Raw genomic sequence first — 6,649 nt, forward strand, 5'->3', positions numbered from 1 at the left:
TGTGTGGGGTCAAATTCATCCTTTGCATTATCCATTTATTTGCCTACAGCTTTCGTTTGGCTCTTTTTGGCCTTGTAAGCTCTAAAGCAGCCAAGGGAAATCCCAGTTTTTGTGTCTGTGTGCCTTTGCACTGAAAATCAATTCCAACAAACGAAATCTCTCACCTGTTGTGAGTTGGGCAATCTTGCAACTGTTGCAAAATGTTGACAACAGTTTTAAACTCTGTAAACACACAATAAGCAGCTTTTTTTAAAATTCTATTATATTTTATTTTATTTTTTTGTTGCAGAAGAGAAAATTGATTGTGACTGTGCAGATGCATTAGTGCTGTGTATTGTAAGTCTTGGAGTGATTGTTCGTCTAGAGGGGGGGGGGGGGGGGAGTGGCCCAGAACGTTTGTGTTGCAAAGAGAAGCATGGAGCTTATAATCTTGTAACATGTAACATCAGTGAATGTAGGATGAGCAACTCACAACTAGCAATATGACCCGGGCGGCACTGTCAATTGGGATGCGAGTAGGATGCCACAAAATAGGTCGGATGGTCTATTAATTTGAAGTGACCTCTCCACTCAGAGTATAAATATCTGTGAAGTGAGCATTTGGATGCGTAGAATGAGAATTTCGTCTACAATATCTTCTGCAGCTCTAGTCAGGTGATTTTGGAATGGTGCATTTTAGTCTGTGTACACTTTCGTATTTTGAGTGTTATTGCTTCGCTACTACAGATAAATCACCTTCAGAAGTACCGTGAAACTCTGGATAGGAGTTGTACAGAAATCTTAGCCATTTGATATCAGGAGCTGAAGTTGTCTTAAAAATGAGAAAAGCAATGGTATTGTGCTTTTATGCCACAGCATCATAGCTCACAGTCCACATTATATACAATAAGCAATTTTTCTTTGGTGGCATAAGAAGTGACAGCAAACATTATTTATTTTTTACATTTTCTATTGCACTTTGCCATATTGTTGGGTCTCAGTTACAGTGACACTATAGATGACGCCAATGTGTTATGAAAAAACAACGCATTTGGAACCACGAAATTGTTACAGTAAATATGGTATGCAATTTGCACCACCTAGTTGTCCATTGTTGTTTTCAATTTTTCTATATTTTAATCTGCTTTTTATAGATAAGTAAAATATCTGTAACCTGGTTTTGATATCTCATCAGAAAAGAAAACCATACACTATACATGCCAATGCACTTCAACCAGAAGCTAATACACTATGTGATCAAAAGTATCCAGACACACCCACAAACATATGATTTTCATATTAGGTGCATTATGCTGCCACCTGCTGCCAGGTAGTCCATATCAACGACCTCAGTAGTCATTAGACATTGTGAGAGAGCAGAATGGGGCACTCTGCAGAACTCATGGACTTTGAATGTGGTCAGGTGATTGGGTGTCACTTGTGTCATACGGTTGTATGCGAGATTTCTGCACTCCTAAACCTCCCTAGGTTCACTGTTTCCGATGTGATAGTGAAGTGGAAACGTGAAGGGACATGTACAGCACAAAAGCGTACAGGCCAACCTCATCTGTTGACTAACAGAGACCGCCGACAGTTGGAGAGGGTCGTAATGTGTAATAGGCAGACATCTATCCAGACCATCACACAGGAATTACAAACTGCATCGTGATCCACTTAAAGTACTCTGACAGTTAGGCGGGAGGTGAGGAAACTTGGATTTCATGGTCGAGCGGCTGCCTATAAGCCGGTAAATGCCAAACGACACCTCGCTTAGTGTAAGGAGCATAAACATTGGATGGTTGAACAGTGGAAAAACGTTGTGTGGACTGACGAATCACAGTACACAATGTGGTGATTTGATGGCAGGGTATGGGTATGGTGAATGCTCGGTGAACGTCATCTGGTAGTGTGTGTAGTGCCAATTGTAAAATTTGGAGGCAGTGTTGTTATGGTGTGGTCATGTTTTTTGTGGAGGGGACTTGCACCCCTTGTTGTTCTGCATGTCACTATCACAGCACAGGTCTACATTGAGGTTTTAAGCAGCTTCTTCTTGCTTCCCACTGTTGAAGAGCAATTTGGGGATGGCAATTTCATCTTTCAACACAATTGAGCACCTGTTCATAACGCGCGGCCTGTGGCGTAGTGGTTACACGACAATAACGTCCCTGTAATGGACTCTCCTGCACAGAGTCCTGACCTGAGTCCTATGTAATACCTTTGGGATCTTTTGGAACGCCATGCCAGGCCTCACTGAGTGACATTGATACCTGTCCTCAGTGCAGCACTCCCTGAAGAATGAGCAGCCATTCCCCAAGAAACCTTCCAGCACCTGACTGAACATACGCTTCTGTGACTGGAAGCTGTCATCAAGGCTGAGGGTGGGCCAATACTGTATTCAATTCCAGTGTTATTGATGGAGGGCGCCATGAACTTGTAAGTCATTTTCAGCCAGGTGTCCGGATACTTTTGATCACATAGTGTATTTCGGGTAGCTAACATGGTTGACATTGGCTTCAAGTTTGTGACATCATGACAGCTTTCCTTATTATACTTGCATGACCCTGCCACAGGGAGGAATATCTTTGACATAATTGCCTTCCTCAGTTCATTGTGAACATTGGTATTGTGTGCACACCATTATTCTGTACATGCAATTGTTTGCAACATAAGTTGTGTTAACCTCTCTCATTAAATTTCAACTTCATGCCAGGAGCCACCCACTCGAGAATTCCTACAGTGGTGACCCCCAATGGACAATAGATTCTATTTTCATGTAACAAGTGTAGTGTTATTTTCAACAATGGAGTCATGCCATGATCACAGTATTTTCGAACAATTAGAAGAGAATCTTGACTTTAAGGGTGATTTGCGTAATGTTGTCTTCCACCTTCATCAGACTACAGCTGATGCAAAATGTGAAAGTGAATTCTGCTATGTCGTACTGTCTACAAAGAGTGATGAATGTGTGCACAAACAGTGTGTAATGTATTTTGACCTCCTTGGTGATGAGACATATCTTGCCTCACATGAGCAAGACAGTATTTAGACAATTAATTCGGTCTCCATGACAATACCTTGTGCTTTTACTGGTCTGTCCGCATAGGGAATCATCCAGACGAATGCATTCATAATCAAATGCAGGTCCCAGCCAGCTGGGCCATGTGAGAAGACTAAGTTTTCCACCCACGCAGCACGTGGTCCGTGGGATCTTATCCACTGTCAATCTCAGACTGGAAATTCCAGCATGTCCCCAATGGGACTTTTGTGGAAAATTGTATATAAACTACCAATTTTCCAATTGTTACAATGGGTCGCCCAGCAACATGGTTCACGACAATTGAATTTGTACTGTACAGTTATAGAATTGCCAATGTACTTCAGTCCATGACCCTACTAAGCAAACACAAGAGATTATGCTCACCAAATTAATGTCATACAAGCACTCCTAGCTGAAGGTAAATTCGACACTGCAACCCCACTGACTTGCAAAGACGCCAGAACAACAGCTACGACAAGTAATATATGACAAAAAACTGGGCAGTGGGGCAACATCTCACAAGGAGAGGTCCGCAGGGGTGGGAGTGACTTTTTGAAACCATATGTATAGTGGTGTAGGTTAAAATCCCAGTTATCACACACTGCAACCAGCCCTTAGTTGTGAGTAAGTGATGAACAAAAATTTTGGAATTTTGCGTAACAATAGTGTTAAAATGCACCATTGTATAGACTGTGTGTGTTGTGTAATGGATAGCATATGGCCTTCATGTACAGAAGGTTGTGGGTTTGAATCTCATCAAGTTCTTCAATTTTTTTAGCTTTAAATCTTTATCGAAATGACCTAGATAATTATTTTTCTTCTATGATTGGTTTAAAAGTAATTTTTTATTTATATATCTTTGTCAGGTAATGAAGGGAGATGAAAATTTAATAGTCGTGGGTGACTGGAATTCGACAGTAGGAAAAGGAAGACAAGGAAACGTCGTAGGTGAATATGGAATGGGGCTAAGAAATGAAAGAGGAAGCTGCCTGGTAGAATTTTGCACAGAGAATAACTTAATCATAGCTAACACTTGGTTCAAGAATCATGAAAGAAGGTTGTATACATGGAAGAACCCTGGAGATGCTTAAAGGTTTCAGATAGATTATATAATGGTAAGACAGAGATTTAAGAACCAGATTTTAAATTGTAAGACATTTCCAGGGGCAGATGTGGACTCTGACCACAATCTATTGGTTATGAACTGTAGATTAAAACTGAAGAAACTGCAAAAAGGTGGGAATTTAAGGAGATGAAACCTGGATAAACTGAAAGAACCAGAGGTTGTACGAGTTTCAGGGAGAGCATAAGGGAGCAATTGACAGGAATGGTGGAAAGAAATACAGTAGGAGAAGAATGGGTAGCTCTGAGGGATAAAGTAGTGAAGGCAGCAGAGGATCAACCAGGTAAAAAGACGAGGGCTAGTAGAAATCCTTGGGTAACAGAAGAGATACTAAATTTAATTGATGAAAGGAGAAAATATAAAAATGCAGTAAATGAAGCAGGCAAAAAGGAATACAAACGTCTCAAAAATGAGATCGACAGGAAGTGCTAAAGGCTAAGCAGACATGGCTAGAGGACAAATGTAAGGATGTAGAGGCTTACCTCATGAGGGGTAACATAGATACTGCCTACAGGAAAATTAAAGAGACCTTTGGAGAAAAGAGAACCACTTGCATGAATATCAAGAGCTCAGATGGAAACCCAGTTCTAAGCAAAGAAGGGAAAGCAGAAAGGTGGAAGGAGTATATAGAGGGTCTATACAGGGGCGATGTTCTTGAGGACAATATTATGGAAATGGAAGAGGATGTAGATGAAGATGAAATGGGAGATATGATACTGCGTGAAGAGTTTGACAGAGCACTGAAAGATGTGAGTCGAAACAAGGCCCCGGGAGTAGACAACATTCCATTAGAACTACTGACAGCTTTGGGAGAGCAAGTCCTGACAAAACTCTACCATCTGGTGAGCAACATGTAAGAGACAGGCGAAATACCCTCAGACTTCAAGAAGCATATAATAATTCCAATCCAAAAGAATGCAGGTGTTGATAGATGTGAAAATTGCCGAACTATCAGTTTAATAAGTCACAGCTGCAAAATACTAACGCGAATTCTTTACAGACGAATGGAAAAACTGGTAGAAGCCTACTTCGGGGAAGATCAGTTGGGATTCCGTAGAAATGTTGGAACACGTGATGCAATACTGACCCTACGACTTATCTTAGAAGCTAGGTTAAGGAAAGGCAAACCTACGTTTCTAGCATTTGTAGACTTAGAGAAAGCTTTTGACAATGTTGACTGGAATAGTCTCTTTCAAATTCTGTTGGTGGCAGGTGTAAAATACAGGGAGCGAAAGGCTATTTACAATTTGTACAGAAAGCAGGTAGCAGTTATAAGAGTTGAAGGACATGAAAGGGAAGCAGCGTTTGGGAAGGGAGTGAGACAGGGTTGTAGCCTCTCCCCAATGCTGTTCAATCTGTATATTGAGCAAGCAGTAAAGGAAATGAAAGAAAAGTTCGGAGTAGGTATTAGTATCCATGGAGAAGAAAGAAACTTTGAGGTTCGCCGATGACATTGTAATTCTGTCAGAGACAGCAAAGGACTTGGAAGAGCAGTTGAACGGAATGGACAGTGTCTTGAAAGGAGGATATAAGATGAACATCAACAAAAGCAAAATGAGGATAATGGAATGTAGTCGAATTAAGTCAGGTGATGCTGAGGGAATTCGATTAGGAAATGAGACACTTAAAGTAGTAAAGGAGTTTTGCTATTTGGGGAGCAAAATAACTGATGATGGTCGAAGTAGAGAGGATGTAAAATGTAGACTGGCAATGGCAGGGAAAGCGTTTCTGAAGAAGAGAAATTTGTTAACATCGAATATTGATTTAAGGCTCAGAAAGGCGTTTCTGAAAGTATTTGTATGGAGTGTAGCCATGTATGGAAGTGAAACGTGGACGATAAATAGTTTAGACAAGAAGAGGGTAGAAGCTTTCAAAATGTGGTGCTACAGAAGAATGTTGAAGATTAGATGGGTAGATCACATAACTAATGAGGAGGTATTGAATAGAATTGGGGAGAAGAGGAGTTTGTGGCACAACTTGACTAGAAGAAGGGATCGGTTGTAGGACATGTGTTGAGGCATCAAAGGATCACCAATTTAGTACTGGAGGGCAGCATGGAGGGTAAAAATCGCAGAGGGAGACCAAGAGATGAATACACTAAGCAGATTCAGAAGGATGTAGGCTGCAGCAGGTACTGGGAGATGACGAAACTTGCACAGGATAGAGCAGCATGGAGAGCTCCATCAAACCAGTCTCGGGACTGAAGACCACAACAACAACAACAACAACAACATCTTTGTCAGATCATTTTAATCACCATATGAACTTTTTCATTTGTTCTCATTTTTATTCATATCATTCTTTTTCCACTCAGAATTTTTCTGAAAGTGAACTTAATTTTATTTATGCATTATAATAGCTAAATATTTCAAAATGCTGATCTATCAATTAAAAAAACGAAAGACAAAATAATTTAGTTACATTGATTATGCAGTGACGCCAAAATGTATTGCAGGTTGAGCATATTTTTAATGGTAATTGTCATACAAACATATAAAACATAGCCTAAG

The sequence above is a fragment of the Schistocerca americana genome, chromosome 10 (assembly GCF_021461395.2).
Source record: "Schistocerca americana isolate TAMUIC-IGC-003095 chromosome 10, iqSchAmer2.1, whole genome shotgun sequence".
NCBI lineage: Eukaryota > Metazoa > Arthropoda > Insecta > Orthoptera > Acrididae > Schistocerca > Schistocerca americana.